The 11503-nt window shown below is 43.4% G+C and overlaps 1 long non-coding RNA gene across 1 annotated transcript; it reads left to right on the forward strand.

Moving 5' to 3' along the window:
• Nucleotides 1-8102: 8102 nt before the first annotated feature.
• LOC310745206 lies at nucleotides 8103-10917 on the forward strand. Its single transcript, XR_014540023.1, has 2 exons — nucleotides 8103-8374; nucleotides 10652-10917. It is a non-coding gene; the product is annotated as an uncharacterized lncRNA (long non-coding RNA).
• Nucleotides 10918-11503: the final 586 nt, after the last annotated feature.

The raw sequence follows: 11503 nt of genomic DNA on the forward strand, positions 1-11503 counted from the left end.
TCCATTGGAAACAGTCGGTGTCTAAAGAATGGCCTGTCACTCATCAATTACTTGACGTGGGCACAATCCCTTGAACAAGCCCCATTGAAATGAATGAGAGGTATGCAAAAGCTGTTACTACTTTTTTGCAGCTGGCATTCATTTCAGTGGCATTCAGTGGAAAAGGAGAATTGCTCAACAGCTTTCACCTTATCTGTCCAAATCTGCTGATGCATCATCTGTTGGATATTGTGTACTCAACAATGTATGCAAAGGTGTGTATTAGGAATGTTTATTAATATTGTCATTGTTCCACCTCCTTTCTCCAGCAGTCTCCATTTCTTTGCACATTGCATTTTGGGATTTAACAAGTCATAGGGAAAGACATTTGCAAATGTTCCTTCCCAACATTAAGAACCTCATCTATTCATAACTGTCATCAGCTCCACTCAGAGCAGCAGCAGCTTGGCTGAGCCAGCACCATTGGATGCAGAAGCTCCCAGGCTGCAAAATCACACCTGGGTAGGGATGTAAGATGGGCTGGGGTTCATAAGTATGCGGATAATACCCAGCTCTACCTCTCTTTTAAATCAGAACCAATGAAGGCGGTGGAGGTCCTGTGTGAGTGCCTGGAGGTGGTTGGAGGATGGATGGCAGCTAACAGATTGAGGTTGAATCCTGACAAGACAGAAGCACTGTTTTTTGGAGATGGGGGCAGGCAGGTGTGGAGGAGTCCCTGAATGGGGTAACTTTGCCCCTGGAGGACCAGGTGCACAGTCTGGGGAGTCATTTTGGACTCACAGCTGTCCATGGAGACGCAGGTCAATTCTGTGTCCAGGGTAACTGTCTACCAGCTCCATCTGGTACACTAGCTGAGATCCTACCTGCCCACAGACTGTCTCACCAGAGTGGTGCATGCTCTGGTTAACTCCTGTTTGGACAACTGCAATGCGCTCTACATGGGGCTATCTTTGAAGGTGACTCAAAAACTACAATTAATCCAGAATGCAGCAGCTGGATTGATGACCAGGAGTGGCTGCCAAGACTATATAACACCAGTTCTGAAAGACCTACATTGGCTCCCAGTATGTTTCCGAGCATAATTCAAAGTGTTGGTGCTGACCTTTAAACAGCCTTGGCCCAGTATGCCTGAAGGAGCGTCTCCACCCCCATTGTTCAGCCCGGACACTGAGGTCCAGCTCTGAGGGCCTTCTGGCAGTTCCCTCACTGTGAGAAGTGAGGTTACAGGGAACCAGGCAGAGGGCCTTCTTGGTAGTGGCACACGCCCTGTGGAACGCCCTCCCTTCAGATGTCAAGGAAATAAAAAACTACCTGACTTTTAGAAAACATCTGAAGGCAGCCCTGTTTAGTGAAGTTTTTAATATTTGATGTTTTATTGTGTTTTTAATATTCTGTTGGGAGCCACCCAAAGTGGCTGGGGAAACCCAGCCAGATGGGTGGGGTATAAATTTATGATGATGATGATGATTGTATTCACTTGACTGATTTCTGTTCCTGAACACAGATAAGTATGCAAACTGCTGCACTTCCCACTTGCATGTCTTCCTGTTTCACCTCAAGTAGTAAAACAGGGTGCACCACCTGTTGGGAGAGTTGATTTGGTTAATATGCCTCATGTTATCTGCAAATCCTGTTGGAGCAAGCTGCTCGTTTGAAGGTATCTGAGGTCTTCAACACATATCCCATTGTTTGGGTGACCATGTGTCTTATTTTAAAGAGTGCGCTTTTCTATTTGAAAGGGTCCTTTATTTTAAATGCTGACTAGTCCAAGTCCAGTTTAAAGATCTAGAACCTAGGAAGGAAGAGTAAGGTGCCCCGAGCTGACCGTCGAAACCTTGCACCTGGGAAACAGACTGAGCAGGAATACAGCTCTCCTGGTCACACGCTTCTCCGCTATTGTGAGATATATTGTATTTCTATTTAAATTATAGTAATTGTTTCTAAATGTGCGGCCACACATGTGTCAATCAGCATAAGTAAATTTCTGTCCTCTTTTGTTTTCATTTTTTTAAGGTATGAATTTTCTCCCTTTGTTTTGGTGGTACATAAGTGGCTACTCTACTCAATGAGGTCAGAACAGAACAATACTGTAATGAATAATGTATACCTTATAGAACTGAGATCAAGTTAAGAAACATAAATAAATTTCCAGTGGGGAAAAATGTTATATCTTCTTGATAGCAAAATTATTCTTCAGATCCCATTGCAGGGGCAAGAAAGCACACTACAGCATGATGTTTTGCCAAGTTTCTGATTTTCCCCATTCCTGCTACATTTTAAAGCAGAGCAGAGATCTCTAATTATCTGTAGCTGCTTTCCATTTGCACTGTGAATCAGTTTGATGAGAATTGTTTAAGAGCATAATCATTTCATTGAACTGCCTCAAAAACAGCACACACTGTTTCACAGCTAATGAAAAAGGAACTGTGTACACTCCTAGTCTGTCTTTCTTATTTGCCATGACTATGGATTAAAAAATATTTAACTGTGAAGCATTTAATTAAGTTTCAAAGGTATTATTTGAAAACACAATACAGAACAGTACCTGGGTCATTATCAAACTGGTAGATGGTGAGGAAGGGAGCATTGGGACCTTGTATGACCTAAAACTAAATGCCTCAGATTATTTCACTCTTTGCACTTGGAACACTTCCAAAAACTATCCTAGGCCTACACAATACAGTTAAGCAGTCGTGGCTTCCCTGAAAGAATCCTTGGAGTTGCAGTTTGTTAAAGGTGGTGTTAGAGAGTTGTTATGAGACCCCTATTCCCCTCACACAGCTCCAATTTCCAGAGTTTCCTAGGAAGGAGGATCAACTGATAAACTACTCTGGGAATTGTAGAAAAAGAGCAACAGCTTTAGTTTTTGTCCTCTTTTTCAATAGTATATATCCTCTTTTTGGCAATGTGTAAGTATCCCCCCCCTTAATTCCAGATATAGATAGATAGATAGATAGATAGATAGATAGATAGATAGATAGATAGAGATAGATATTCTCCCAATAGTTATTCTGCGATTTTCTTCAATTCTCCATCAGTTTTTTCCACTTCTTTTGTTTAAAAAAAGATTTTGCTGCTGCTTGCATTTCTTTCTCTCTTCCCATCCGTTCCCAGATGCACTGTATTCAGCAAAGCCAAGATATATACATCACTGAAGTCTAACAATACAAGTTTTAAACAGTGGCGGCCACCGTTTTTTGCAAATTGCTGTTGGCATCTGTCAGTCTTGGGAGACAATGGAGGAGTGCGCCTTTGGGGGTGAGGTCAAACTATTGGAAGGCTGCAGCGCCTGCTGTGTCTGTAGAGACTGATACGGGAGAGACATGTTTTGTTGCAGCTGGGGCAGATGAGGGAGTCCAGTTGTGCTGCTGCAGATGCACTGTGGCATTTAGTCAATGCTAAAGTAAAAAACTGCTTACCATGCAGTACAGTATACTGTAATGGACAAGGCTAGGAAGACTGTTGCCCTCTAGGTGTTATTAGACTTCAACTCTCATCAGCTCAGCCAGCGTGGCCAGTGACCAGGTATGATGAGAGTTGTGGTCTGGCAAAATTGTTGTTGTGGTGATCAGCCCACAATCATGTACTGTGGGGTGGGGAGAGATACCACTGAAAAGGTCTGCTATCTTGTTGTCATTCTCCACACCTCATTTTGAGTGGACACATGGAAAAGGACTTCAGATGTCTGAGATTTGGTTAGATTCATATGGGAGAGATGATCCTTGAGGTAATTAGGTCCCAGGCTGCATAGGTCAAAAACTAGCACCCTGAATTCGGCCTGGAAGCCAGCTGGCAGCTGGGCCGGAATTGGTGTAATATACTCAGACTACCAAGTCCTAGTCAACAATCTGGCTGCTGAATTCTGCTTTAGCTGCAGTTTCTGAATCATCTTCAAATGCAGTCTTATGTACAATGCATTGCAGTAAACTAACCTAGAGTTTACCAGACCACAGACAACTGAAGCTAAGCCCATCCAAATAAGCCGCCACCACAGTAGTGAATATAGAAGTATCCCTAAGCTGCACACCTGTTCCTAAACGGAGGGTGGTCCCATCCATCTTGAACCGCAGTCATCCCATCCAGGAAACCACTAACAGTCCTTGATGTTGCCTCACCCCTCTCTCTCCTAGTAATATGCAGCAACGCCATCATGGGAGGCCAGGTAAAGGCTGTCACTCCACCCCCACTGACCACTGCTGTTAGTTGCTATAACCCTTTACTTTCCAAAGACATTTAAATGTCCAATTTGCAATGCACACAATGTTGTGATGCAAGGCACTGTGATGCACAGAGTGGGGGGAAAAAACCTTATTAGGTCCGTCGCATTTCCAAGATGCATTTTAGACATAAGGACCCCTGACCATTAGGTCCAGTTGCAGACGACTCTGGGATTGCGGTGCTCATCTCGCTTTACTGACCGAGGGAGCCAGCGTACAGCTTCCGGGTCATGTGGCCAGCATGACTAAGCTGCTTCTGGCAAACCAGAGCAGCCCACAGAAACGCCGTTTACCTTCCTGCTGGAGTACGTGCACTGCGTGCTTTCGAACTGCTAAGTTGGCAGGAGCAGGGACCGAACAACGGGAGCTCACCCCGTCGTGGGGATTCGAACCGCCGACCGTCTGATCGGCAAGCCCTAGGCTCTGTGGTTTAACCCACAGCACTACCCGGGTCCCACTTTAGAGAGCTATGTGCAAAAATGCGAAAGTATTTCAAAAACTTATGATTTCTTTCATTCACAATTATAGCATTAAATTTGTAACTCATTTTGAATTATGATGGGTTCAGCTTGTTCTGTATGTAGTTTTAAGACCCATTGTAGGCTTCATTCCTCATGGATACTCAACCAACTGTGTGTATTAATCTCTTCCCATCTAACACTCCGCTTGAGTCAGGATTCTTGTGTTCCTGCTGTAAACAAAGGGAACGTTTTCTCTCTCTCCTACCACTGACATGGACATTTTAAATCAGTAGGGGAAGATTATTATTGCCTTATGCTTATCCCCCCCCCCTTATACAGCTAAGTCTTGTTCTGACTGTGGGCAGCCCTGTTTTGTTTTCGGAGGAGATAATTCTGTCTTCCTGTAACGCTGAAATGTTTTACCTAACACAAATCCTCACTGGAAAATGGCTGAAGCAGAAATCTAAGAAACCAACCATCAGGTCCTGGCTACTAGCCAAGGAAACATGTGCTCCAGTGCATTAGGCAGAGAGGTCCTCATTGTGTATCTGATTAAGTTAGCATGGCTGACTTCAAGCTAAAGAGGGAAAATTAGTATTGCAAAGCATATTGGTATAAAGGGCTGATTACTGGTTGTGGGATGTAATTCACAGATGAGAGCAATATCCCGTTGTTGTGATACAATAATGGTTCAACAAACCAGTATTCACAGAACTGGAACAATGCAAAAGCCTTTTCTTTTGAAATTAAAAAGCAACAAGGATGTATTTGATTTTCAAAGGGGGGGGGGGAGAGCTGTCTTTCTACCAAAAGAAAGCACTAATCCATTCAGTGTACTGTTCCTTTCTTGTCCCAGAGGATGAGTGAGCAAAAGGAAAAAAGGCAAATTAACGATATATTAACTACTGCACATGCACTGCATTTTGTAAACTCTGGGGCAATGCATGGATTAAATTCTAAATACCACTATCTCTCATCATCTGCTCTAAGACCTGATGCTGCAACACGTCTCAATAAATCTTATTGCCATTGGAGATTGCCCCCTTGTACCACCCTTCAGCATAAAGAAATGCCCAAGGAGTCAACACATTGCTTATGGGAAAAGACATTTACTACCAAGATAGAGACTTGGAACCTTTAACAGACATGCACCTAATAAACTCAAAGAGTTGATACTTATTATTCAACATCAGCCATGAGGGAAGACAATGATGAATCTGAAGTGTCAAGTAGATGTTAAAATCAATTCTTAGTGTTGCCTGAAACAAACAGTCGTATGCAGTTGAATTTATTGCCACAGGACACTCAAAGTCACCATCTGTTGGCTCCTACTGGAAAAAAATATTGCTGGTTGAGACAGTCCATAAAACTGATAAGTTTCCTTCTTTTAAAACAACTGCATTATATTTTAGCCCCCCAAAACAATTTAATGTTTTAAGTAGGCACTTGTTAACTTACCAGAAAGCACACAGCAGTGAGAAACGAGTACTCAGAACTCATTTCACTTTTCCTCTCAATATGGTAGATGTAAAAATGAAATAATTTTATTTTGTAGAAGCTGTCCCCCCCCCCTTTCCATTACAGAGTTAAAAATGTTTCTCAGCTAAAGTATTAGCTGCTAATGGAAGCTTTTAACACTCAGCCCTGGCAAGCTTCCTAGGAGACAATAATGAGACATGAAAGCTCTAAGATTTATTTAAAAGGAGACTTTAGAGTTGACTGCTGAAGACCTCTTTGCTCAGAATAATGGAATAAATAGCAATGCAGTTTCCCCAGCTTTGTTTCAGTCACGTTGGACGCATTCCAGTAAAGATATCTGCCTGCATAAAAGCAGCTGACATGCTGAATAAAACTAATGATCTCCATATCTTATGGTGCCATCTATCAGCTGCATTACTTAACATTTTACTAGCACTGGGGGGAGGTGGAAACTCCCATTCACTTCAATAGGAACTTTTTTCTCTATGCAAATTGCAGTCATGGTGCCCTTAATTTGAACACAGATTATGGGGGTCAAATCCAAATGCCCTTTACCCTCCACTTTAGGGTCCTGATCTGGAGGAGGAGGTCCATAGCTCTGTGACAGACCATCTCCTTTGTATACTTAAGACCCAAGGTCCAATCCCCAGCAGCTCCAGTTAGGGCTGGAGGGGCCTCCTTTCCCAAATCCCCAGTAGCAACCACTAGTCAGTGTAGACAATCCAGAGCTCAATGGCTCATTCATCAAACTCAGTATAAGGTAGCTTCCTCTGTTCCATGCACTGGCAATTTGTGTCAACCCTACTCTCTACTATGCAACTATTCTGACATGTCATTTGGCCCTAATCCATTGCTGTGCTCTGTGATCTTCCATGCACTGCTGCTAAATAAACTCCATTGATCTCGGTGGGACTTGCTTCCAAACAATAAGGTGGGAGACGGTGGTTTATATGGAAAATGTTTGTATCAGTGCTTTCTTCCAGACAGGGTTGTCCGTGCACTTTAGAAGCAGGCTTCTACATGCAGACCTCCTTGATCATTTGAGTAGCATAGGGAGGAAGGAGGAAGTTGTTGCTTAAGATAAAAACTCCATGTGCAACAGGTAAACATTTGTGGCACTACCAGAGCTTCATTGGGCTTACAACCACAGTCCCTTTTCATGGTCAGTCAAATATACTCGGATTCCTGTAGTGATTTCATGCTCTTTATTGCAGCTTGTAAAACAGTGACTGAATTGCCCCCCAAACCTAAGGCTTTTATATACATTATTTACACAATGAGTCCTGTCTGATTGGCTGATTCTGCTTCCCTCCTGGAGCCTGATTGGTCTTTTCCTGCAGGCCAATCAGTTGTTGCATTCTACGATCCTACCAGCCTAATAGGCTGATTAACTTCCTTCTGGAGCCTGATTTGTCTTTTCCTGCAAGCCAATCAGTTGTTGCATTCTAAGATCCTACTTGCCTATTGTTCTAGGATCCAAGCTTAGTACATATCAGTCAGGTTTTGACAGCACTTACTATCTGTGCAGTCCAAACCCAAGATCCACCAGGATGATCAAGATTGGAACAGGTGGATTTGGGGCTGTCCCAGCTGAGCTGGGGCTTAGCCAGGCCTACACCACAATGACTCCTTCAACCTGTCTGAGGCATAAGTCCAGAGGTCCTGTGGGCAGTGCAGGGCCAAGAGAGCCTTACACAAAACCTATTTCAGCTCCGGCATGTGACCTAACAACACAGTGGAACTTATGCCAGCATAACAAGGGCTGCAAGTCAAATTCTATTTTAAAGATTTGTTTTCCCTCTGTGTCATGAACTGGCAGGATAGCGGGGAGGAGGAAGAGGATTCTGGTGAGGGCTGTAGCCATGACTGAGGCACACCAGCTGGGGATGGAGAAGGAGAGGTTGGTGTAGAAAGTACTCGCAGGGTGATGGAGGATGATGTGGGTCAGTGCACACACAGGAAGCAGAGCAACAGGACCCCCCCCCAGAGCCAGAGGGGCCCCCTCTCCCCAAACACAGCAAGCTCTGAGGTGTAAGGAGCAGCGGGGGGAGAGGGCAAGGCTCTGGGAGGCTGAGGGCCCACAACCCTGCTCATTAGCTAGCCAGATCGGGCTCCTTACTTCCAGCAGGAGGTGTGTGATTCCTCAGCTGGAGGAGGCTCAGAACAGGTGAGGGTCACCTGCCTCGTCAAGCCCAGATGCTGCAATCAACATGCAAGGTATAAAAGGGAAGCAGAGCTGAGGTGCTGTGTCTGCTCAACTGCCCATGTTGGTTGGACCACGGCCTGGATGTGCCAGGGAGCTTTTTGGGGACTGTGCATATGTGGGGTTGTCTTCTAGATCGGCAGCAGAGATGGGAGCCTAACCCTGGCAAGACTTTGGACCTGTTGGCCTGCCAGACTGCACGCTAGCATCTGCTGTGGGATTGTGCACTCCAGCAAGAGTTGCTGCCAGGTACCCCGTAGTTCAGGACCCTCTATCAGGCTGAGGCTGGTTCAGTGGGTAGTAGCCCTGCTCCTGAATGGAGCTTGGAATAAGGAAAACTTATACCATTTTCCTATACTTAGGAATTGCTCTGTAATGGTTTGGGGGATGATGGCTGCTGTTAAAGCTGGCTGTGTGTATCAGTGGGCATAACCGACTGATGTTTGCACAGATGTGCGGATTGGGACCCATGTGTTTGGATGTGATATATATTCACTTGGGGGGGAATGCTTTAGTAATAACAAGACAAAATAAAACAATCTTATTTGACCTGAAAATGTTTTGCTGAAATGATCTGGCCCCTCTATATGTTGGACATATCTGTTGATATTTGACAGAGGAATCATGGAGAGAACACGTTTTGGTTTCAACTATCCTGTAAGGAAAAAAAATCACTAAAATTTCACCCTGATAATAACACCCTTCCTGCAAATACAATCTATTTAACTGGTTCTGTGATGGTTTGCTGTTACTGAGACCATGAGCAACAATTAGAAACATTTATTGTACAGTACTAATCAATTCAGTTGACTTAAAGCTATGAAAATGTGAAGTTTCCCCTCTGTTTAGTTCTGTATGTCAGCCATATGCAATCCATAGAAGATGCAGTGTGGACATCAATCTTCTGTCTCACTTTGCAGTGAGCAATTTGACAGCTAGTCTTTTGAAACAGTGCAGCAAAATAGATTATTCTTGTTTCCCTTGTATAATCGCAAAGGTAATCTTCCAAGCGCAGCAGAGACCGAATGTTCCACTCTTTGTATCCTTAGCAACACAAGTTCATTCCTCTGCAGCATCAGAGTTCAGTGGAACCCAAATGGGTCACATATTTCCCAAAGGGAAAAGTATTGGTGAGTCAGCCCTACAATATAGCAAACACAGGAAGGAGGTGAAGGAGTTCAGCAAATCATTCGAACCGTGCGCCACCTCAGGAGAGAGAACAGGAGGTGCACTCCTCAAATCTATCAAACTGAGACTCCATGCATAACCTATTTGGTGATGTCATGACAGCTGCTGGTGAATAATACTCTATTCAAGTTTGACATAGAGGTGTAACACATGATATGCATATGTAGCTGTCACCACGAGGGACTGGGGAGAAATTCTGTTCAGTTTACACTTAAAGGTGATTTCCAAAATCATATGCAAACTGACAGTCATCCTTTGGAACTTGCACTTCTCTGAAGTGGGCAATGCCGTTTTCCAGCAAGGTTGTGTATAAGAATGTATATACTAAAGTGTGCATAAAAATGCATACAGTATATTAGTGATCACTGCAGATGGTGACAGCACTCACGAAATTAAAAGACGCCTGCTTCTTGGGAGAAAAACAATGACAAACCTAGACAGCATCTTAAAAAGCAGAGACATCACCTTGCCAACAAAGGTCCGTATAGTTAAAGCTATGGTTTTCCCAGTAGTGATGTATGGAAGTGAGAGCTGGACCATAAAGAAGGCTGATCGCTGAAGAATGGATGCTTTCGAATTATGGTACTGGAGGAGACTCTTGAGAGTCCCATGGACTGCAAGAAGATCAAACCTCTCCATTCTGAAGGAAATCAGCCCTGAGTGCTCACTGGAAGGACAGATCCTGAAGCTGAGGCTCCAATACTTTGGCCACCTCATGAGAAGAGAAGACTCCCTGGAAAAGACCCTGATGTTGGGAAAGATGGAGGGCACAAGGAGAAGGGGACGACAGAGGATGAGATGGTTGGACACTGTTCTTGAAGCTACCAACATGAGTTTGACCAAACTGCAGGAGGCAGTGGAAGACAGGAGTGCCTGGCGTGCTCTGGTCCATGGGGTCATGAAGAGTCAGACACGACTAAATGACTAAACAACAACAACAACATATTAGTGAAAATGACATTAGAAATGTATTATATTAGGGAAAACATAAATATTGGGGGAAATAAGTGTTGCAAAAAAATGTGTATATTGGAAAAATCTGCATACAGGTAATTATATATTAGGAGAAAGTCACACTAAAATATTAATGATTTTTTCCAAAGGACTTTTAATGCAAACCAATGTGGAAAGGTGGAGAACTGAAGACAGGAAAAATTAGAAACTGAAATTGACAGGTTCATCCATCTGAAGTCACCACACAGCATCCTGGGGCAGCTACCAAGGCCTCAGCAGCTCAGCTATGCCCACTGCAGATATCTTGCCCGTCAACTCATTACAGCATGGAGGAAGGGTAGGAAGCTTGCGGTGGTTTTGCATATTTTCACGGAATGTTGATATTCCCATTAAAATGTCGTTATGTGGCCATTTTTGCAATTAGACAGGAATTTTCTTCCATCAAGAAGTCTCATTTATACTCAATTATCTCAAGGAATAAATTAACATATGGGGGAGAAGGCGAGGTAACGGCCACAGAACAGGTTCTCTGGTTGAGAAATAAGCAATATTGCCTAAAGCCAACAAGAAGGAAGAGCTTTTTGACATTTGTGGTTTAATATTCTTTCTGCATGCTTGGAATACTGGCAGCACATAAACAAAAAGCTATGAATGCTTTGAGCAGAGTAGAATTGCTTTCTTTTCTCTTCCCATATAAAAAAGTAGGGTGAATAGGCCTTGACAAAAGGGAGACCTAAAATAAATATGGAATCTAAAAGTTATGGGGAGTAACTTCAAAATGAACCGTTTCTTTTCTGGTCTGTTTATTCTAATTAAATTTTTGTGTTGGACATAATTTAAAAAAATTCAAATAAATGCACAATTGCAATCAGAGACCACATCCAGAAAATATAAAGATTTAAGGGGAAGGAATGCCATTGGTCAAAAGGGATATTCTGAACCTGCCTTCTGGAAGCGGGAGTGTGTGTGATACAGTTAGTAAAAGAGGAGAAAACCATGTT

Source organism: Podarcis filfolensis (genome assembly GCF_964270895.1).
Source record: "Podarcis filfolensis genome assembly, chromosome: 11".
Classification (NCBI taxonomy): Eukaryota; Metazoa; Chordata; class Lepidosauria; order Squamata; family Lacertidae; genus Podarcis; species Podarcis filfolensis.